Below are 23,808 nucleotides of genomic sequence, written 5' to 3'. Positions count from 1 at the left end.
TTTTTTTTTGGTAGACCACATGTAGTTGGGTGTTGTTTTTTATTCAGTCTTATAACTCTGCCTTTTGATTGGAGTGTTTAGATTATTTACATTTAATGTAATTTTCAATATGATTTGGTTTAATAGTTTAGGGTTCCATCTCTTCTTTGTTCCATTTTTCTTTTTCTGTCTTCTTTCAGGTTATTTTTTAGTGTTTCATTTCATCTCCACTATTGATTTACTCACTATGCCTGTTTTTATGTAGATACTTTTTAATTATCATAGTCTACCTTCAAATGATATTTTACTGCTTTATGTATGATTGCTGTCATACATTTTACCTTTACCTATGTTATAAATTCCCTAATACATTGTTGTTATTCTTGCCTTAAGCAATTTTCTATAAAAAGCTTTAAGTATTTTTGCATATACCTATATTTCCCAGTGCTCTTCATTTCCTGTGTAGATAAGTGTTTCAACATTAGCACTTTGACATTTTGGGCTGGTATATTCTTTATTGTGGGGAGGTATGCTGTGTATTGTAAGGTGTTTAGCAGCATTCCTGGCTCAAGTTATTGGATGCCAGCAACAACTCTCCTCATTTCATGCACATCAAAAATGCCTTCAAACATTGCCAAATGTTTTCTGGGGAGCAAGCTCTCCCCAGTGGAGAACCACTGTTGAAGATTGAAGTGTCTATATGATAACATTTTCCTTAAGCCTGAAAGAAATCCTTTAGCATTTCTTTTACTTCACGATTGTTGGAAACAAATCCTCTCAGCTTTCGTTTGTTTGAAGAAGACATTATTTTAATCTTATTTTGAGACATTTCACTGGATATAGAATTCTATATTGCCAACATTTTTCTTTAAACACTTTGAAGATGTTATTTATATTTCAGATTGCATTGTTTTGACAGGAAATCAATATTACTTATCATTGTTCCTGTATATAGTGTGTCTTACTCTTTGGCCACTTTTAAGATTTTCTGTTTATCAATAATTCTCAGCACTATTATTTTATATGCCTTGATGTGATTTTCTCTGTGTTAATACTGCTTTGGATTCATTGAGCTTTCTGGATTTGGGAGTTTATAGTTTTCATTAAATTTGGAAAAAACTCAGCCATTATTTATTCATATATTTTTATCCCCTCATCATTTTCTGGGACTGTAATGACATATATATTAATTAGACAACTTAAAGTCCTACAAGTCACAGAGGCTATGTTAATATTACTGCTCAGTCTCTTTTTCTCTCTGTACTTCAGTTTTGATAGCTTCTATTGCTATTTCTTCTGGTATAACTGATTTTTTTCCTGCAGTATCTAATTGTCTATTAATCTAATCAAGTGAATTTTCATTTCAGATATTATATTTTGTCTCCAGACAATTCATTTTATGTCTTCTATTTTTTCCTTATTATGCTCATATTTTCCTTTAAAACCTTGAGCATATTTATAGTGGCTGTTTTAAAGTTCTTCTCTGCAAATTCCATTATCTATTTCTTTTTTTTTTTAATTGAGATAGAGTCTCACTCTGGAGTGCAGTAGCGTGATCTTGGCTCACTGCAACCTCTGCCTCTTGAGTTCAAGTGATTTTTTTTATATTTTTATTTAGAGACAGGGTTTCACCATGTTGGCCAGGCTAGTCTTGAACTCCTGGCCTCAAGCAGTCCACCCGCCTCAGCCTCCCAAAGTGCTGGGATTGCAGGCATTAACCACCATGCCCAGTCATTATCTATGTCTTATTTATTTATTCATCTGTTTCTATTGACTGTTTTTTCCCCTTGGTATGAGTCACATTTTTTTTCTCATTTGTATGTCTAGTAATTTTTTATTGAGTGCAGGGAATTGTAAATATTATGTTGTAGAATAGCTGAAGTTTGTTGTCTTCCTTTGAAGAGTGATGAAGTTGGTTTAGACAAGGAGTTAAGTTACTTGTAGATCAAGTTAATGTTTTAAAGGCTGACTTTTAAGTTTACTAGGGTTGGTCTACAGTAGCCTTTAATCTGGGACTAGTTTAGTCTGATTACTAATGCATGACCTTTCTAGGGTTTTTTAATGCCCTGGACGTTCACTAGTCTTCCTACTCTGGCTACTCAGAATTTAGAGCCCATTGTGAACTCAAGTAAGTGTTCAGCTATTGTTCTTAAGGAGTGCTTTGCCTGGCTCATGAAGTTTCTTTCATTCTATTCATTTACAGCCTATTTCAGATTCAAGGGGACCTCTACAGCCTTTCTTTACATAGCTCCCTCCTCTCTGGCCCTTTGCCCCACAATACCTAGTCTCCTTAGCGTTTCCAATTACTGATCTGTTTCCTTGACTTAGCAAGATGGCTTTTCTCTTAGTTTTCTCCTCCCTTCACTGTGATCCAAAATCTGCCTCTAGGACAATTCTGTGCATCACATCATTTGTTTCCCTTCTCTTAGGAATTAGTCTTATGCTGCCAGTGTCCAATTTCTGAAAAGTTGTTTCTTATATTTTACCCTATGTTCTAATTGTTTACAGCAGAAAGATAAATAAACTACCTGGTTATTAAATGTTACCTGAAATAGAAGTCCTAGAATACAAACATAGCAGAGGGGTGAAAATGAAGCACTTATGATAGGGTAAAAAAAAGGCTTTCTTCTTACCTTTAGCCCAGAACTGTTAAAAATAAGAAAGGTAACAACCCAATGGAAAAATGGCAAAAAGAAATATACATATATATGTGTGTGTGTGTATATATATATATATCCGATAAACCTCTGAAAAGATGTTCAACCTCACCCATAGTTAAATAAGAACAAAATTAAAAGATCAGTGAAATATCATTTCTCATTCAAAGTGAGGACAAGCATGAGAAAATATCCCCTTTTTTCCCTCTTGGTGGGAGTATAAGTTTTACTTTTTATCCATTTTGCAGGACAATCTGGCCCTATCTTTTAAATTTTTAAATATGCCATTGCATTTGACTCAGTAATTCTATCTTTTAGGATTGCACCCTCTGATCAACTTTCATAAACTCTCAAAGATATTTGTAAAACATGTAATGTTTTAAGTTGGGAACAAAATACATGTACAACTATTAGAAATTAAATAAGTTACAGTATCTCCAGCTCAATCCGTATGTACTGACATAGAAAGGTGAACATCAAATACAAGTAGAAAGGAAAATTTTAAAACAGAATCCATTTTATAAGTGTGAAAAAAACATTTCACGTATTATATGTATGCTTTTTCCACAGATATTTCATCTGACTCTCTGACTTTTAACATTAATTATTTGCTGATCTGCTCCAGACTCATATTCAACAGTCTATTTTACACCCCTTTTGGATAGTTAATAGGAATTTTCAACTTAACATGTACAAGGCAGAACTCTTGATTTATCAACACTACCCTCCCCGCGCAATCTTCTCTATTTCAGTAAATGGTGCCACAGTTCAACCAGTTGCTTGCTCATGTCAAACACCTAAGAGTCAAGAAATTTTTCTCACTAAGCTTTCTGCTCCACACCATTTAGTGGAAACAAAGGAATCAGAAAGCCAGAAGGTTAATAAAGTGTGGTCTAGCGTGGGCCGCCGAACCCACAAATACCATAACTACCACTTTTTAGCTGGCAATGAATTAGTCACGGTATCAGGCACTTCATATACATTATCTCATTTTATCTTCACAAAACTCTGTGAGTGTTCTTTCTCCATTTTATATTTGAGTTAACGATTTTGGGCTGGGCACAGTGGCTCACCCCTGTAATCCCAGCACCATGGGAGGCTGAGGCAGGTGGATCACCTGAAGTCAGGAGTTTGAGAACAGCCTGGCCAACATGGCGAAAGCCTGTCTCTACTAAGAATGCAAAACTTAGCTGGATGTGGTGATGCATACCTGTAATCCCAGCTACTCAGGGGGCTGAGGTAGGAGAATTGCTGAACCCAGGAGGCAGAGGTTGTGGTGAGCCGAGATTGGGCCATTCTACTCCAGCCTGGGAGCTGGAGCAAGACTCCCAAAAAAAAAAAAGAGATTTTGGACAATAATGCTTTAGTGAAAAATGAGGGGTGTGTGTGTGTGTGTGTGTCAGAGAGTGAGAGAGAGAGATACAAATCTTCTCATCCTTCTTTTCCTTGTTGCAGCCTATTGGAACAGCCTGCTGAAGGTGACCAGGTGAAATAGATATCCTGAGCACACCTGTTTGATTCCAAGGTTGGTGCTAGCAGAAATATATTATGTATTTCTTGTGAGGTGTTGATTCTCACAGCTGATCTGTGCAGATATTATAGAATTCATTCTTCCTCGGTTATATAGAAACTCCCTTTCTTTCTCAGTTATATAAAAATTAGCTGGCTTTATGTCTAGAAGAATGTAATTTTTAAAATAAATATATTCAGTGTGACAGCTAGCAAACTTGCAAGAGTATTTTACAAATTAATTTCATCATGTTTGTGCTATATACCATTCACACAAAAAAATTAATAAAGACACAATGCCCCCGATGACCTCATATTCCAGTGGGGGAGACAGACTTGTAAACAGATATGTTAACATAGAAGGTGGTAAGCGCTCTTCTAGAGATTGAGCAAAGAGCTGTCAGTGCAAAAGCACAGAGGACTTTGCTGGAGGGAATCAAGGTTTAACAGAATAGGTGACATTTGAGCTGGATCTTGAAGGATGGGCAGGAGTTTGCCAGGTGAATGAGGTGATCTCTATATAAAGTGCCTAGTAAAGGGTCAGGCACTTGGTAAGACCCAATAAATGTTCACATCTAGTTCCAGCTAAAGAAGTGTTCCAGGCAGAGGACACAGGTCAGTTCAATTCAAGGGCCATTTATTGAGTACTTTGTATATGTCAGGCATTGGTCCAGGTTCTTTGGCCTTATGTGCCAGGCACATCTTGTGAAGACAGAGAATTATACAAGGGTCTGGTGTGAGCCATATCCAGATCAACTATTTATAGATTTTGTTGTCATAATGGAGCAGGGATGTTTTAACACTGCTGACACAATATGTCTTGATTACAAACCCCTACTACTATAGCATTGAAGCACTGAGATGTAAGAAGCTAATGACTGTACAAGATTCCATTTCACGAAAGCAGTGATGACAATCTAGCCTGGCTTCCCCTGTGTTCTGGGTCACTTTGATCTTCACTAGGGGATCAGGTCCAAACAACAGCTCTTCCTAACAACACAGATCAACACAGATGTAAAGGAAACTAAAACTATTTTACTCCAAAATATACTTTAAAAAACATATTTTAAGATGGATATTGAGAGGGTCTGCAGAAAGGAATGGCCCTGCAAGGTTGTCTTTTGTGGAGGAGATTTGTATTTGTAAAGAAAAATGTGCATCAGTGAAATCAACAGCCATGCTTTCTCTGAGCCAATCCCCATTCCCCCATTCCCTGACACCTCCCTATTCCCTGACACCTCCCTCTCTGGATCTAGGAAAGATTAACTCAACCACAAGCTACCATCTGTTTTTTCTGAGGGCATCTCTGACATTACCTGAGATATTTTCATCTGCATTACAAGACCTCCTTTAACCCATGCCTTTCTTCTTCTCTCGCTCACATACCCTGTGACTCCATGTCCCCCAGAGCCCAGAGGAACTTAGTTCCAGGGAATTGTTTTTTGGGCTCATTCTTTTCCCCTGAAAATAATTTACTCCTAACCCCCATCTTACCTCTCTCCAGTGAAGCAAATATTTAAGCATTAACCATCTTGCCTTTCTTTCAGTTTTTCATATTGTATATGACTCCTGTGCATACATGTGCATGTTAGTCAATTTGTATGCATTTTTTTGTTACTCTATTAGTTTGTTTTAAAGACTTAAATTATTAGACCCTTTGGGGGAAAAATTTAAACTCCCCTATAGATGGAAGGGCGAGATGCCTGCATTTCCCTTCCAGCTCACTAACTCAGTGGGTTCCACTTGCCCTCTCCTCAGTAAGTCCCTTCATTATATCCAGCCACCAAATCTTGAAGCTTTATTCTATGGTATAGTAGGTAAGAAATAAAAATGAAATCCTAAGCACCCGCCACTCCACAACTGACTCAACAAAACTACCTCTTGGCCAAGGGGACCCCAGAGAAACTTTGAAAACTGAGTTCCCAACCATGATGGGATGGGCTTTCTCCCCTAGGGGCTAAACAGAAACCAGCCCTTTCTGAAGACTAGCACTGATACAGCTATCCACCTGACATTGGCCCTCCTTTTTACCTGACATTGCCCCTCCTTTTTACCTGATAAGAGACCACTGACTGTGGAGTGGTTCTGGCCAGTCTGTGGAGTATGCACAGTGAGGGTTTTTGTGCCCTCTACTTTACCTTTTGATGCAAGAGGGCTGAAAACTCCAACCTTGGATCATGTGAGCATGCATATGTTTCTCCTTTCATAAATATTCATGACTTTTCCTATAGCTTATTAAATATGCACATTTGGCCACCCCATTCAGCATAAATTCCTGTCTTACTCTTCTGACCCTTGAAGTATCTGTTTCTGACTTCTGGCCAGAGGCTATGCTTCCCAGCCTGTCAGGATGGCCACCTGCAGGCTACAACGCTTTATGTGAAATAAAGCTCTCCTTTCCAAATTTCTGAATTTCATCATTCTTCAGTTGATATAGTTAATAGTATAGAATAAATAGAATGTATTCTGTTATATACATTTATTACACTAAACACAGAACCTACATATGCCCATCTAATGTAGATTAACACAGAACCATCATATGCTACATCTAAAAGAGAACATTTCTAAATGTAAGGAATATTCTATGACTGTTTTCAAGGGCAGTTTTACTAGTACAGCTGGGTTGCAAACAATAGAAGTAATGTGCTAGATGTTTTACAAACGTTATTTCATTTAATTCTCATAGCAATTCTTTAAAATAGGAATTATTCTAACCATTATACAAATTAGGAAGCTAAGGCACGGAGAACATTTAACTTATCAGAGTAAAATGGTAGAAATGGGATTTGAAGCCAGGTATATCCAATTCTAAACCCACTTTCTCTCCACGATAGCAGTTTTCCAGTATTAATGCTACCATTTATTGTGTTTCTACTATATTCCAAACACAATGTGAGATGCTCAAATACATTCTCCCTGATCCTTATAAAACTTAACACTTTTTAAATTTTTTAAAATTGACAAGTAAAAATTATATATATTTATGGTGGACAACATGATGTTCTGATATATGTATACATTGTGGAATGGCTAAACCAGGCTATTTGACATATGTATTATCTCACATATTTATTTTTTGTATGTGGTGAGAACACTTAAAATCTACTCTCTTGGCAGGGTATGGTAGCACACGCCTGGAATCCCAGCACTTTGGGAGGCCAAGGCGGGAAGATTGCTTGAGCTCAGGAGTTTGAGACCAGCCTGGGCAATATGGCAAAACCCTGTCTCTACTAAAAATAAAAAAATTAGCCAGGTGTGGTGGTGTGCACCTGTAGTCCCAACTACTTGGGAGGCTGACGTGGGAAGATTGGTGCCTGGGAGGTGGAGGCTGCAGTGAGTCAAGATCACACTGCACTCCAAGCTGGGCGACAGAGCCTGTCTCAAAATAAAATTTAAAAAATCTACTCTCTTGTCAACCTAAAGGAAGAAGCTGAGGCACTAAATTTAATTTTAATGAATTTACTTGAGCCGAGGTGAGGACAGCTGCCCAGAAGACTCAGACCTGATAACCTTGCATAAGAGTTCCATTTGACCTTTGTGAAAAGTAGGTTTTTAAAGACAAAAAAGGGAGACCATGGGCTGATACAAAGTTGTTTTTCAGGAATTCTCATTGGTTTACAGAAATGACATTGATTAGTGATTAGCTATACATTGTTGAACTCTAGGGCATGAGTTACAGTGTCCATCATGCAACACTGTTAGGTTAATTACAGTTATTTGCAGCGACAGTCAGTCTAGAGTCCACCTAGCAAGCAGCTTCTTTTTTTTTTTTTTTTTTTGAGACGGAGTCTTGCTCTGTCGCCTGGGCTGGAGTGCAGCAGCTTCAAGAGGTGATGAGCTCAAGCAGGGAAAGTGGGATGTCACTGCTGCCTTACTTCCATGCCTCTTTGGGTCTGATAATTTAGAGGAGACTCACATTCCTCTGAGAAGGTTTCTTTGCTTTCTCACTCTTAAAGCAATTAAGTACCTTGCTTGTTGAAGTCACACAGCAAGCAAGTTATGGATCTTGACTTCGAGCCTAGGTCTGAGACTCTGAAGCCTATTTTCTTTATAATATATTATACCAGAGCTTCTCAACCTTGGGCATACATCAAGTCAAATGGGTAAATTTGCACAAAGCCCTACCCCCAGAGAGTCTAATTTAATTGGTCTGGAGTAGAGCTCAGGTTTTTTGTTTGTTTGTTTGTTTGAGACAGAGTCCGGCTCTGTTGCCCCAGGCTAGAGTGCAGTGGCATGGTCTCTGCCCACTGCAACCTCTGCCTCCTGGGCTCAAGGAATTCTTCTGCTACAGCCTCCCATGTACCTGGGATTACAGGCACCCACCACCATGCCCGGCTAATTTTTGTATTTTTAGTAGAGACAGGGTTTTACCATGTTGGCTAGGCTGGTTTCGAATTCCTCACCTCAAGTGATCCACCCACCTTGGCCTCCCAAAGTGCTGGGATTACAGGCATGAGCCACTACACCTGGCCAAAACTCAGGTAATTTTAAAGCTTCTGGGTGATTTTAATGTGTTGGCTGATTTGAGACCACTGATGGGAAATATAGTTTATCTATCATGATAAATTGGTGGAAAATGCCCCTTATTAACTATTTTTTGAGGCTATGTTATATAACTCTTTAATGTATTCATGGAGTCAAAAAAAAAAAAACAATAAAATTCCTTTAATCAGATTACAGTCTACAGAAACTGTAGTTAAACAACTGAGATTCGGTCATTTAATTAACTGACATCCCCTCTTCTAACCCACTTGTTGACTGTTTTTAAGGTGATTACATTTTCCCAGAAAGTACTGAAAAACATACAGGAAGGGACATGGGAGTAAGATAAACCTAACTTTCAACCTTGGTTTTGATATTTTCTTGCTAAATGGACTTTGACAAGTTACTTAACATTTTGTGAAATATTGATTGTGAAAGAAGTAAAAGGTATTCTTGAAAAGGGTTTTATCTGGGGACAGATGGAGGGAATGCTGCCTCTGGTGGCCTCCTGTTGGGGTCAGATGCATATAGTGCATTGAAAAAGCCATGGGAAAACTTTTCTAGTTTTCCTAGTCAGCCTGGCTGTGAAGCCCATCTTCTACTTTCTACCACTGCTGCCAACCATTTCCCAAGCCACCTTTCTCTTACACCTAGTCAGGGGTGATTCCTTCATTGCCAGACCACATGGCATTATTGGGAAGTGGCCAGGAGAGGTGGACTCCCTTTTAACCATAGATGCCAAGGTAGGCAATATATGCTTGAGGGGAGGGAAAGGAAAAGGATATTTTCAATACCATATTAGATTAGACATGAAATATATTTTACCATAGGAACAATGTCTGGATGGTAATTAGGTTTCCTGGCTATTCAATTAAAGCCTATTCATAATTTTGCCAGACATTTACAATGTTTTATCTGCAAATAACAGTGTATTTCAGTAACCTTCTGGGTTCAATAGACTTTGAAGAATTCATGTGAAAGCTTAACCGTCATTTATAACACCGCTTCTATGAGAAATACTAGATCAGTACTTAGGACTCCAAGAAATAGATCCTCTCGTCTCTAACTCAGTTTAACAAATATAGTGTTCACCAATCATCTAGCGAAGAGGGGATGAGGCAGCTGTAAGAATCCTGTTTCCTCTCTGAAGCTTAGCAGAACTCTTTTAGCTCCTGATTATAAGATCACAACATACTTGAGGCCATGGGCCATTTCTTTCCTTCATTTGTGTTCCCCTTCCCCCTGAACAATTTATCACATAGTATAAGCACATTGTAGATGTTAACATATACATAGATTAAATTTGAAATTGGTAATGACCTCACTGTCAATGGAAAATAGGACACTGATCATCCATACCATACAGTGACAAAACATTTCTTAAATGATCAGCTTTTGTTGCTGGTAGCCAGGTGCCTCTCAGCAGTAAGGCTTAAGAGTTGAAGTAACTGGTGCAATAAAATATTATAGTGGAAATTATGAGCATGAAGGCCATGGGAAAGGTTCTGATTGCACTAGAAACTACCTAAAAGACTGTCGTACTTCTTGTACTAATGGGGCTGAAATATCCAAAAAACAAACTTAAATTTGCTTCTACAGCTTTCTTTTTTTTTTTTTTTGAGACGGAGTCTTGCTCTGTCGCCCGGCCTGGAGTGCCGTGGCCGGATCTCAGCTCACTGCAGGCTCCGCCTCCCGGGTTTACGCCATTCTCCTGCCTCAGCCTCCCAAGTAGCTGGGACTACAGGCGCCCGCCACCTCGCCCGGCTAGTTTTTTTTGTATTTTTTAGTAGAGACGGGGTTTCACCATGTTAGCCAGGATGGTCTCGATCTCCTGACCTCGTGATCCGCCCGTCTCGGCCTCCCAAAGTGCTGGGATTACAGGCTTGAGCCACCGCGCCCAGCCTGCTTCTACAGCTTTCAGCATTACAGTACAGCCTTCCTAGGCATAGATTAGGAGAGTGGGAACCTGTGAATGGAAATGTTTGGGTAAGTTCTGATGAATCCAACTACAAATCCTTCACTTTGTTTCCCTTCCTCCAAAGAAATCTATCACATAGTATAAGCACATTGTGGATGTTAACATACACATAGATTAGACTTGAAATCAGTAATGACCTCACTATCAATGGAAAATAGGACACTGATAATTTATACAATGTAATGACAAAACATTCCTTAAAATATCACCAATTGTTGCCTGAATTAACAAACTCCACTGAGTCTTAGTTGTTAGTAGGAGCAGTCCTCCTCTTCCATCTGATAACCTGTAATAATTTCACCTGAGGTGGTTTATTTGCAGGAAGATGACGAATCGCCTCAATGTTAATTCCCACTACTTATCGCTTCCAGACCCTGACCTATTCCATAATTAGCTTCAAATCCTCAAAGACTTCAGGGAAGATGGGAAAAGAGAAAAATTAGAAAATATGCATGATGGTTGCAGTCTACACACTTTATGAGGCCATAGTAGGTATTTGTAACTCCCTCTTCCACTCTCTTCCCATGCTCCCTTTGCTCAGTTATCATTTTAGCTAGATGTTATTATTTATCAGTCAGAGTGACCTAAACCTTCATTCCTGAAATATCTGAACCATTGTGGTTCTTACTTGGCTTGGTTTGCTCTAATCTTGTAAATTTTACCATGGATATGGGAGGAATTGCTCAGATACGGATATGAAAGGAGTTGCTCAGAGAATCTCTTGCCTTTGAGACATAGTCTTTTCTCTGTTTTGTAGTACCAACCCTTTTCCCACTTTATGATTAGGATTAATTGTCCCAGTGAATATAGTAATCCCTTTCTTTCCCTGACAGTTCAGAGCCTTGAAGACCTGAAAGTGGCTGATGTGGCAGTCTCAGCTTCCATTCAAAGGAACCCTTCTAGTGTTTCCTGGAAAAAGTGCTCCTTCCATGGAAACTAAGAGCACAACATTGTGAGGCTGGAAACAAAAGTTATTTGAGTAGGTCATTAGGAATAATAATGGAACCACCAATACTTTCGCACTTTCATTTTTGGATCTAAGTATTCTGGCTATGGAAGAAAGAGCATTATATATTAGTTGCTGGCTTGGGGAATATGCTATAACTTGTGGGACAGCTCCCTAGTCTCACAAGTGGCAACATAAGTTGTCAATAGATTATTCTACCATTTAATCAAGTCAGCTTCTTCCAATGGGCACGAAACCATTTCTTCAACTCAGATTCCTTAAATTTCTCATCAGTGAGACTAGCCAGATCGTAGTGGGAGAAAGGAATGCTATGTTCTTAAGCCCAAACATAATCAACATGCCTGTTGCTAGGGCCACAGTGTTCCTGGGCCCATTGCACAAGCGCCAGTGGCTAGGGGAGGCAGCTAACTGGCAACCACAGGATTGGCCATACTCTTTACTTGATTACTGAGAATCTGTTTTACAGTGGATACCTTTTAGTAACCATTAATTTGGGACACATATTCTCACTCTGCTTACTCTGACAGGCCCATCCTAAAACTCTTCTTCAGGCCTCCCTTTAACCATTCTTCCAAGTCTGTTTTTCAACCCACTGACTCCTTGGCCAAAGTACCACTTGCCCATGAATCAATGTCAATCTCTACTTCTGTCTCTCTTCCAGTTAGGTTTTGAATCATACATCATGAACCTTCCACCCTGAGGTCTTTCCACCCTGCTCAGCGACATCCTCAGAGCAGGCTCTATGGTGTTCCCTGTTGGTCATGAAACCAATAAACTTCTATAACCTTTCTGGTCAGAATGGGACAATCTTCTATCTTGTTCTTTTTACTTAAAGCCCTCTTCTCCCTTCCTTCTCCAGGGCTCCTACCACAATCTCTTCTATAAAAGATAAGAAGGATTTTTAAAACCTCAGATGGCTTAAATTTTCACCATGCAAAAAATTCCAGACACACACACACAAAAATAGAAACGAACCTGGCTACCTGTTTGAATAATTGGAGAGGAAAAAACTACAGAGATCCTCCCTGAAACACTGTGAAGTATGTATAGCTGATATTATTATACCTATTTTAAAGGTGGCGGAAAGGAAATGTGGAAGGAGTAAAGTGACTTTGCCACAGCTTCCATAACTCCCTATGAATATGAGCAGGGACCAGGATTATGCCTTCCGGTAGAGTGAGAGGAGAGTAAATGCACAAACCCCATGATCATGATATGTCTGGAGACCTCTGATTTAAGGAGTGGAGAAAGAGAAGTATTGACTGGTGGAAGGAAAATGAAGATGCAAAGAGCACTCATGAGTGGGTGATCCCAGAGCTCTGAGTAGAGGGTAAGAATCAGAGTCAGGCCTTCCAGAAAATCCCAGCGTAAGGTCCTTTACCATTGTTTCCTTTTTGTCCTTTTGCTTAGTACATTATCAACAAGTTTTAGAGGCAAAGAATGGAAAAGGATGTAAAAAGAACATCCAAATAAATATTTCAAAAAGATTAAAATAGAGATGTGGAACATAGGTAACCTAGTGAAGGACAGAACTACTTAACATTCCAAAAATAAATCTGAGTTGGATTCAAAGTTGTATAAACTCACAAAGGCCAAAGGAAAAAAAAAAGTGTCATATTAATATCAATTAGAAATTCTCTCTTCAGCAAAATTGAGTTTTAGTTAACTAGATCAAGTGAACAGTTTAAAATCAATGTAAGAGATTTTTCCTGGACATCTCATTTTGTGTGTTATAGATACTTTTATTTGTTGTAACAGAAAACTGCCCTGATGGAAACAGGCCCAAGAATTGAGCAGACATCTTTACATTCTGGTAATCCCAGCTGTGTGACCTAAAGCAAGTCATTTAACCTCTCTGGGCCAAAGGCCTGTTTCATCAATTACAAAGTAAGGAAGTTATGCTAAATGTCCTCTAAGCGTTCTTCCAACTCTCAAATTCAGTTTTTCTATGAAAATTTTAGTTATCCTCATAAAAGCCCTGACTTAGGTTTTTAGTTGAAAAATTAAAAGATAGGCTCCAGCAGGGGTCACTACAGCCACATCGAGCTTTAAGTCCGATGCTCTTTCATGTTGTAGTCGACTGTGTGCACATCACAGTTGCCCTTTGTCTTGATTGTCCATTTGAGACTACATAGACTCTCTTTGTACCTAAATGTAACCAAATCGATCTTCAAATGTACTCAGCTTATCCATTTCAACTAGGTTTTGTTGTTGTTCTTCTCCGATTCTTTTTGTTTGTTTGTTTATTGTTTGTTTATTTATTTATTTATTTATTTTTACTCTGAAATTGGAGATCATTTACTTCCTTTGACTCTGGGGTCCTTCAGAAAAATGTATTTTATTTGATTAGCTGTGTTCAATTTTTTGCTTCTGAGAACTGTGATGAGTAAGTATATTTCTTCAAATATATGAGATTACATTAAAACAAAACACAAAATTCAGTCCTATCCTGAAGGGTTTTAAAAAGTCTATGTACACCTGAAAAGTGTATTCAGCTCCTTTAGAACCCCTTTTTGAAAATTCTAGAATTCTTTTAATTGCTTCTACTCCTCCACAGTTAGCTTGCTATGTACATGAAACCAGAATAGACTAGTTCATATATCCAAGAGCAGGGTAAGGATTTCAACGCCAGTTCTAATTTCAATATTATGTTTTTGCCCTAAAAACTTAGTGACTGTACATACACCGTAAGGAATTTGAGGATCACTGTTGATGCTCAAAGGTAGACATTCAGCAAAATGTTACTCCCAAAAAACCATGGGACTCCCCAGAGTCCTAAGTTTTAAGAATAAGTCTTGAGGCTTATATCCTAAGTCTTAGGACTCTTTAGGACTATGATTCAATTTAGGACTACTCCAAAGGGGTTCAGTCTGCCCCAAATGCCCTCCGCAAATTCCATATACTATGCAAAACCTAACAGTCATTCAATTGTGCTAGGAGTCAAGGAGAGTTAACTTCTTACACCATGAAGAGCAGTGTTTCTAGTCCTTTGGCCTGGTGTATATGCCCCCTTCCCCAAATGACACTACTTAACCTAGAGTAGTTCTTTGTAGGTGTATGTTGTGCAAATGTAGTCTCATTGTCCCTTCTCCTCCTTCTAACTACCTGCCTGCTGCTTTGGGAGAGATTGATATTACCCTTTTCAATAGCAGCACTCCTGCTGCTGCTGCTATTTCCAATATTATTGTGTTAAAATCTTCATCTAGACAGGTAGTTGGGTTTATTTCCAGTTGTTAACAAGTGAGGAAAACCTTCTATACACTCCTTTCACAGTAAGTGGGGGATGGCCTGGTGACAAATACAGTGAGAGTGATAGTGTATGACTGCTGAGACTAGGTGATAAAGGGCATTGCAGCTTCTGCCTTGGTCTCTCGGATTGCTCACTGAGAGCCAGCTGCCGTGCCTCAAGCAGTGCCATGGAGAAGATCTGAGGCCTCCTGTCAATAGCCAGCACCAATTTGCCAGGCACATTAGTGAGATACCATCAAAGCAGATTCTTCCCAAGAGGATTGAGTCTCCTCTCCTCTCCAGACAGTACAGAACTTCTTCAGAACAGTCTTTTTTCTACTTATGTATAGCCTCAAACAACCACCTCAGTCTTGATTTTATATAACCAAGCTATCTGCCATAGCTAACTGATCACGTGTCTTTGAGTCCTAGCCTGCATAAGGTTTATATCCCTTGCCTGATCATGTGTGAAAGATGGAGTTACATAGTTCAGAGAAGGCTCTGATAAAAGGCAGAAGGTGACTCCCAGGGAAAAGTGTGTGAGTCGAACAGGTCCTTCAAATAGTTTCTATCAATGCCCTGTCCTGCTTCTCCCCTATCACTAGTACTTTCTTATAACACTACTTATACTTAGCGTACGTACTGTAGTCTAATTGCCTGATTATTTTTAATATTCACTCTATTCTCTAGGCTCCTGAAGGGCATGGACTCTAGCTTATTACAGATATATCCTGGCATCTAGCACAATACCTGGCACATAGTAGGTAATAACATAAATTTTTGTTGTAATAAATGAATAACTTTGTTTTGAATGCGTACACCTTATAAAAAAAACTTTGATATTTTTACCGTATAGTTGCTAACACATTAATAGAAGAACCATCCACACAATTTGAGAACTGAAGTTTACTGTTTACCAATTGACACTTTGCTTAATATTTCTAAGAATAGGAAATGCCTATAAAGTTCAACAATGTACTGCCTTTAAAAAGAAACTTTTTAATGCCATGTAAATCAGATAACTTGTCAGCGCGTCAGTGGCGCATGTCTACATTCAGGGACTGAAACAGAAACTCATTTTAAATTTAATTCTAAAAGACTGAAAAAATATTATTATAGAAATTTTCAGTTTGACATATACAAATTTATTTCAGAAAGTCTGCTATCTCACAGGAATTCTAACACTAAGGTACTTTGATAATAATTGAAAGGAATTTATTCAAGCTATACTAAAATATGCTGCAAGAGTGACCTACTTTTGAAAGTAAAGAACTGTTTCCTATGTTTCTTAAAGTAAAATAATTTATTTGTATCAAATTAGTAGAGTTTATCCTCTTTTTATTAAAAAAGAACACACACAAGTAGCCCAAATAGAACCATTTTAAGAACTGAAGAGGCCATGTAATTTACTTTATTGATTACAAAGCCTAATTGATTGTGTAAATTATGTCTTAAATTTCCAGAGGCCAAACTTTTAATCTTGAGTTTGTACCAGAATATCCCTGTGATCTCTTTCAACTACAAAATTTTAGGATTCTAATTATAAACACAGAAAATGTAAGTGGACTTAAAATTCTTGGTTTCTAAAATAGTTTTTAGTACTTGAAATAATATGATTACAAAGTAATACATATTCATCACAGAAAATTTATAAAATATAGAAAACACAAAGCCAAAACTAAAAATCACTCATAATTCCTTTATTCAGGAATAATTGATATTAATATTTTTGTTTATCTACTCAGTAAGTAAACTAAAATTGACTGACTACAGTATCTTCCTCAGAAATTAAATATTTTTACATATTTTAATGACTGTATTATCATTAAACATGACTATACTATATTGTATTATGTCATGTTAATATATGGCAATTTATTTCATTAATATCCTACAGTAGGACACTTAGATTGTTTCAAATGTTTGTTATAATAAAATTCAAAACACATACTTGATGGCAAATATTTTTGTAAATACGTGTGTGGAGGCTAAAGCAACATTATCTGGATGCTAATTTGCCATGTTGACTGCTGATTAACTCCAGTTCCAAGAAGGCCTCTAAGATTTCCAGTTTATTGATTGTTCCTTGTGTAAGAGAATGTACTTCCTGTAAATCCTGCCCTTAGGTCAAAACAACCTTGATATTATACATCAGTTGTCCTACACATTCCTTCTGAATCATACCTACCATTACCTTATGTTCTGTAAGTCCTGGGTCTCAGGGCTAAGGGCACAGGGATCCACCATTTTCTCTCTCCACTCCTGAGACACAGGCATGGCTTCTGTTCCTAAGTCTCTATCAAATGTTTCTTTCTGAGAAACTGGAGTGTCAGCCTCTTTCTTTGGCCTCTCTGCTTCCTTGGACTTTTTGGGGTAGGTTTGCATAGACCTGTCCACCTCAAAACAACATGTATATGTATTATTTAAAAACATACACATTTTAATACATATATTTTTAAGAATCTGAGTCAAATTTCCAAATTATCATTCAGAAAGATTTAGAAGTCTAACAGAAGTATTCAAAAGCACCTGTTTCCCCCAAATCCTTGCCAGTCCAGAATAATAGCCTTTTAAGAAATCATTGTTGGTCTGATCTGTGAAAAATATTATTCCCTTCTTGTGAGGATAATTTTATACCAGATCAAAGGAGAGGACTAGGTACTAAAACCAGAGTTCTACTGACTAATTCTAAATTCTGTGATGAGTTTTACTTACAGCGAGTCTATTGCTAGAAGCAGAGGAAAAGGAAAGTACCAGAAATACTCTGTTGTAAATTTTTCTTTTTCAGGAATATAATACTTTGTATTCATGAAGATGATGCTTTTCTAGACCACACATTTGAAGAAACTTCAAACTATAGGTAGAAAGTATATGGTTAGTATAGGTATAAGTATCAGGGCACTAGATGAATGCTTACATTTAAAAAAGTAATTAAGGCCGGGCATGGTGGCTCACGCCTATAATCCCAGCACTTTGCGAGGCCAAGGCAGGTAGATCACCTGAGGTCAGGGAGGTTGAGACCAGCTTGGGACATGGTGATACACTGTCTCTACTAAAAAAAAGTACAAAAATTAGCCGCGAGTGGTGGTGGATTTCTGTAATCCCAGCTACTTGGTAGGCTGAGGCAGGAGAATCAATTGAACCTGGGAGGTGGCGGTTGCAGTGAGCCAAGATTGTGCCACTGCACTCCAGCCTGGGCGACAGAGCAAGACTCTGTCTCAAAAAAAAAAGTAATTAAATACTAAACTAAAACAGTAATGTATAAGACAAGAATCAGAAAATAAACATTGTTGGATGACTTATAGCAGAAGTAGAGGAAAACAGAGTTTTGTTTAAGGTTATAGAGTAAAGATTCGTACTCTTGGCCTCATAAAATTTTAAACTATTGTCTCTAATAGGATAATATTTTGCTTTCGTATTTCCCCTTCTTCATCTGTAATTTCATTTCATTTTGGATTATTTTTATTTATGTGATCTCTTCACTTTCATTCAGTCTTTTGGGACTATGAATTCTGCAAAGTCAAGGTCAAATTTGCCCCTGTGTGTAATTGTTGAAAGGTTGTTAATAGATTCCAAACACAGCTGTCAGTATATTTTCAGTTTGGGAATTTCTTGCGTTGGTAGCTTGACCACAATCAGGAAGGTAGAAACATGGCTAGCAGCAGTCAGAGATGATAGCAGTCTACTCACCAACTTAGGCCAAGAAGGACCTACCCTCTATTTGTCTTCATCTGTCTTGTGACCAAGCACGTGGTGCTGTTGCAAAACCCTAGAAGAAAATCTAGGTAGTACCATTCAGGACATAGGCATGGGCAAGGACTTCATGTCTAAAACACCAAAAGCAATGGCAACAAAAGCCAAAATTGACAAATGGGATCTAATTAAACTAAAGAGCTTCTGCACAGCAAAGGAACTACCATCAGAGTGAACAGGCAACCTACAGAATGGGAGAAAATTTTTGCAATCTACTCATCTGACAAAGGGCTAATATCCAGAATCTACAAAGAACTCAAACAAATATACAAGAAAAAAACAAACAACCTCATCAAAAAGTGGGGAAAGGATATGAACAGACAATTCTCAAGACATTCATACAGCCAACAGACACATGAAAAAATGCTCATCATCACTCGCCATCAGAGAAATGCAAATCAAAACCACAATGAGATACCATCTCACACCAGTTAGAATGGCAATCATTAAAAAATCAGGAAACAACAGGTGTTGGAGAGGATGTGGAGAAATAGGAACACTTTTACACTGTTGGTGGGATTGTAGACTAGTTCAGCCATTATGGAAAATAGTATGGCAATTCCTCAAGGATCTAGAACTAGATGTACCATATGACCCAGCCATCCCACTACTGGGTATATACCCAAAGGATTATAAATTATTCTACTACAAAGACACATGCACACGTATGTTTATTGCAGCACTATTCACAATAGCAAAGACTTGGAATCAACCCAAATGTCCATCTGTGACAGACTGGATTAAGAAAATGTGGCACATATACCCCATGGAATACTATGCAGCCATAAAAAAGGATGAGTTTGCGTCCTTTGTAGGGACATGGATGCAGCTGGAAACCATCATTCTTAGCAAACTATCACAAGAAGAGAAAACCAAACACCGCATGTTCTCACTCATAGGTGGGAACTGAACAATGAGGTCACTTGGACTCGGGAAGGGGAACATCACACACTGGGGCCTATCATGGGGAGGGGGGAGGGGGGAGGGATTGCATTGGGGAGTTATACATGATATAAATGATGAATTGATGGGTGCTGACGAGTTGATGGGTGCAGCACACCAACATGGCACAAGTATACATATGTAACAAACCTGCACGTTATGCACATGTACCCTAGAACTTAAAGTATAATAAAAATAAATAAATAAATAAATAAATAAATAAATAAAAAAGAAAATTGGGACATCTAGTCATACCAATCTAAAAAAAAAAAAAAAAAAGCAGCTCTTTTATTAAGGACCAGAGCCTTGCATTTTCTAAGGCCCCACATCCCTGCAAGAATGTTTATCCTCTCCACAGCGACAGAGTAAGCTCCTAGGTTTCTTTAGTTTGACCTCCCACCAACTGGGGAAAGGTTTGGTAAATAGGAATCTTGTGGCTGGAAAGCAAGATGAGTGCGCTTGAGCAACAGGAAAGTATATCTCCTTTTGTAGGGATTTTCTAGGACATCATTTTCAGAGAAATATTTTTAAAGTTTTTTTTCAAAAGGGGAAACATGCTGTTTAAAGCATTCCCTTAGTGCCTTTAGTGTGCCAGGAATTTTGTGTATTATTTCTGATCTTTTCACCAGTCCTATGAGGCTGATACTGTTACTGCCATTTTGTAGGTAAGAAAACACAGCTTCTGAAAAGTTCAATCACTGGCTTAAAGTCACAGAGCTCAAAATGCTGTGATTGAGACCCACACCTGATTTATTACAAAATTCCTTACTCTTTCCATGCAGCTTAAGTTTTGTTTAAAAAGGTCAGGGGAGTGGAGTTCAAAGTTTGCAAGTGTTTATTCTTATATTTCTGTTTAGATACGCAGTATTACTTGATTTTTTATTTGAACCATGTTTTTCAGCAATCAAAGGATTTATTACAGGATGTTTTCCTGCCAGCAAAGCCTATTGAGCTGAATCACAAACACCGCCTTGCCTTCTGTCACTATTCATAATTTATAGATTGTTGGTTCCTCATTAGCATTATATCCGAGTTATGTATTTTGAATGATCCTTTCAAGGCTTTTGCAAGGATGATACGGGAGAGGTGGGGCCAGGCATTTTATAGATAACTTTAAGTAGGAAACAAATGATTACTTTTTCTGAATATGGATCATTCCAATTCTGCTGGTACAAGAAAAATAATATTAAAGAAAGTGAGGAATAAATTGAAAGAGTAAATAAGCTGGGCGCAGTGGCTCATGCCGGTAATCCCAGCACTTTGGGAGGCCGAGGTGGGCAGATCTTGAGGTCAGGAGTTCGAGACCAGCCTGACCAACATGGTGAAACCGTGAAACCCCATGTCTACTAAAAATACAAAAATTAGCCAGGTGTGGTGGCCCACGCTTGTAATCCCAGCTACTCGGGAGGCTGAGGCAGGAGAATCCTTGAACCCGGGAGGCAGAGGTTACAGTGAGCCGAGATCGCACCGCTGCACTCTAGCCCAGGCAACAGAGTGAGACTCTGTCCTCAGAAAAAAAAAAAAGTAAATAACCAGGACAATGATCCATGAAAGGTACTAAACATAATTGCTGTAAATCACAGAAATTGAAAAATATCTTTGGTAATATCAGTGCAATGGAGTGAATGTTTATGTCCCTCCCAAAATTCATATGCCAAAATCCGAATCCCTGGTGTGATGGTATTTGAAGGTGGGACTTTTGGGAGGTGATTAGGTCATGAGAGTGACCTCGCGAAGGGGATTAGTGCCCTTATGATGGACACCCCAGAGAGCTGTCTTGTTTCTTTCTACCGTGTGTGAACACAATGAGAAGACAGCAGTCTGCAGCCTGGAAGAGGACCCTCACCAGAACCTGACCATCCTAGCACTGTGTTTTGGACTTCCAGGCTCCATAACTGTGAGAAACAAATTTCTGTTGTTTATCAGCCACACAATCTATAGTACTTTGTTATAGCAGCCCAAATGGACTGACACAATCAGAAACAAATATGGTGGGAACTCAGGATTCAATCAGAGGAGCAGAGTGGATGTGTGTATTTCTATATTGTCTTGTAGTGTGTTATATATGGTATACACAAAGGAATTTATCACAATAATTTGAGCTTATGTAACTGGGGAGTCTCTGTAAGGCTGCTGTCTTCACATCTGACGATGGAACTTGTAAGTCTACAAGGCAGGCAGGTGTGAAGGCAAGATAGATGTAAAGAAGGGGAGAGTAAGAACAAGCTGGACCCCACAAGCATAAATAAGGTGGAGCCCACAGGACAGACTGAAACCACGTCAGTTCTTGTCTTAGATCTTGGTGGTGTGGGTGGCCTACAGAAGCTGGGCTTTTCTTCATGTAGCTAAACACCTATCCTGGTCTCAGGAGTCAAAGAAGCTAAAGGAGTGTCTAGGAAAAGGTGAGGCAGTTTGGGTAGTGTCCATGGCCTCTAATACTTCCTAGATAAGTGACAACATGGTTGGGCTACAAAATGGCTGCCACTTCATGTCTGCCCTCCATGTCTCCCACGGAAGTCTCCTGTGGCCCAACCTAACAAGAGAAACATACAGGAAAGGGAAACTTGAGAATTTAGTTCAGGCTAGCCATGTTGGTACATTACAAAGTTACCACAGTAAATGAAATGATTATTATGTGTATAGCACTAGAATAAAATGGACAAAATGCTTTTGGCCAAAATAGAATGAACTCTTCATGAGACGAATTCAGATGCCTTCTGATTAACATAGCACACAGCCATTCTTTTTAGGGGTCTTGCTGTCTCCCTGTACCTTTAGCAGTTATGAAGCCTAGGTCATGTAGCCCTATTTCAGGGAGTCTGCTGCCTGTCAGTGTGTTGGCCTGGAGAGCAAGGTGCTGGGTTTGTTTCGCTACTGTTAACTAATTCATGCTATCACTGACTCTGCTTTGATTTTGCTTCCCTTTCTTCTTCCCCGATAATTGACGTTTTAGTCCATGTATGCTACTATTACGAAATATCACAGATTGGATCATTTATTTTTAAACAACGTATCTTCTCACAGTTCTCGAGGCTGGGAAATCCAAGATCAAGGCACCAGTAGGAGTCAGTCCTTTCAAGCTCTGCTGTAGCTGTGTATAATATCTAGTGAGGGCCTGTTCCATCTATGTCATCTTCTCATGGCATCCTCACATGGTAGAAGACAGAAAGGCGACAGACAGCCCAACTCACTCACTTGGGTCCCATCCATGAAGGCGGATAGGACCCTTGTGGTTCAGTCACTTCCTAAAGGCCCCACCTCTTAATACCATTACACTGGGATTAAGTTTTAATGTACATTTTGGCGAGAGACACAGACACTCAAACCAGAGCAATTCCCTTCTCAAATTTCCAAGTCTCAAAATTTTATTTTATTTTTTCAACTTTTAAGTTCAGGTGTACGTGTTCAGAATGTGCAGGGTTATTAATATAGGTAAATGTGTGCCATGGTGGTTTGCTGCACAGATCATCCCATCACCTAGGTATTAAGCCCAGCATCCATTAGTTAATCTTCCTGATGCTCTCCCTCCCCCTAACCCCTACCGCAACAGGCCCCAATGTGTGTTGTTTACCCCGATGTGTCTATATGTTCTCATCAATGAGCTCCCACTTACAAGTGAGAACATACAGTGTTTGTTTTTCTGTTCCTGCATTAGTTTGCTGGTGGATGGTCTTGCCTAGATATTGATGGCAGCTGACTGATTAGGGTGGTAGTTGCTGATGGCTGGAGTATCTGTGGCAATTTCTTGAAATGAGAAAACAATGAAGTTTGTCACATAGATTGACTTTTCCATTCACAAAAGATTTCTCTGTAGCATGCAATGCTGTCTGATAGCATTTTACCCATCGAACTTCTTTCATTTTACCCATAGAACTTCTTTCAAAATTGGAGTCAATCTTCTCAAACTCTGCTGCAGCTTTGTCAATTAAGTTTATGGAATGTTCTAAATTCTTTCTTTTATTTCAACAATGTTCACAGCATCTTCATCAGGAGTAGGTTCTATCTCAAGAAACCAGTTTCTGGCTGGGCGCGGTGGCTCATGCCTATAATCCCAGCACTTTGGGAGGCCAAGGCGGGAGAATCATGAGGTTAAGAGTTCAAGACCAGCCTGACCAACATAGTGAAACCTCATCTCTACTAAAACTATAAAAATTAGCTGGACGTAGTAGCACACACCTGTAATCCCAGCTACTTGGGAGGCTGGGGCAGGAGAGTCACTTGAACCCAGGAGGCAGAGGTTGCAGTGAGCCAACATTATACCACTGCATTCCAGCCTGGGCAACAGGGCGAGACTGTGTCTCAGAAAAAAA

At 38.9% G+C, this 23,808-nt stretch overlaps 1 protein-coding gene across 2 annotated transcripts in view; it reads left to right on the top strand.

Annotated features, from left to right (window-relative positions):
- The first annotated feature begins 13,688 nt into the window (after positions 1-13,688).
- The window catches only part of LOC105507783 (chromosome unknown open reading frame, human C2orf88), a 121,386-nt gene continuing 111,266 nt past the window's right edge, over positions 13,689-23,808 (top strand). The window contains exons 1-3 of one of the 2 annotated variants that reach the window (XM_011936446.1): positions 13,689-13,961; positions 15,494-15,567; positions 21,312-21,395. The gene's annotated coding sequence lies outside the window, so the exon portion shown is untranslated. Of the gene's footprint in view, positions 13,962-14,960; positions 15,246-15,493; positions 15,568-21,311; positions 21,396-23,808 lie in introns of those variants that run through there. The other variant, XM_011936449.1, reaches the window with a different exon arrangement.

The sequence above is a fragment of the Colobus angolensis genome, unplaced genomic scaffold (genome assembly GCF_000951035.1).
Source record: "Colobus angolensis palliatus isolate OR3802 unplaced genomic scaffold, Cang.pa_1.0 Scaffold153, whole genome shotgun sequence".
Lineage (NCBI taxonomy): Eukaryota > Metazoa > Chordata > Mammalia > Primates > Cercopithecidae > Colobus > Colobus angolensis.
The sequence above is the reverse complement of the archived record's forward strand: the minus strand, read 5'-3'. Positions and strand labels throughout refer to the sequence as shown.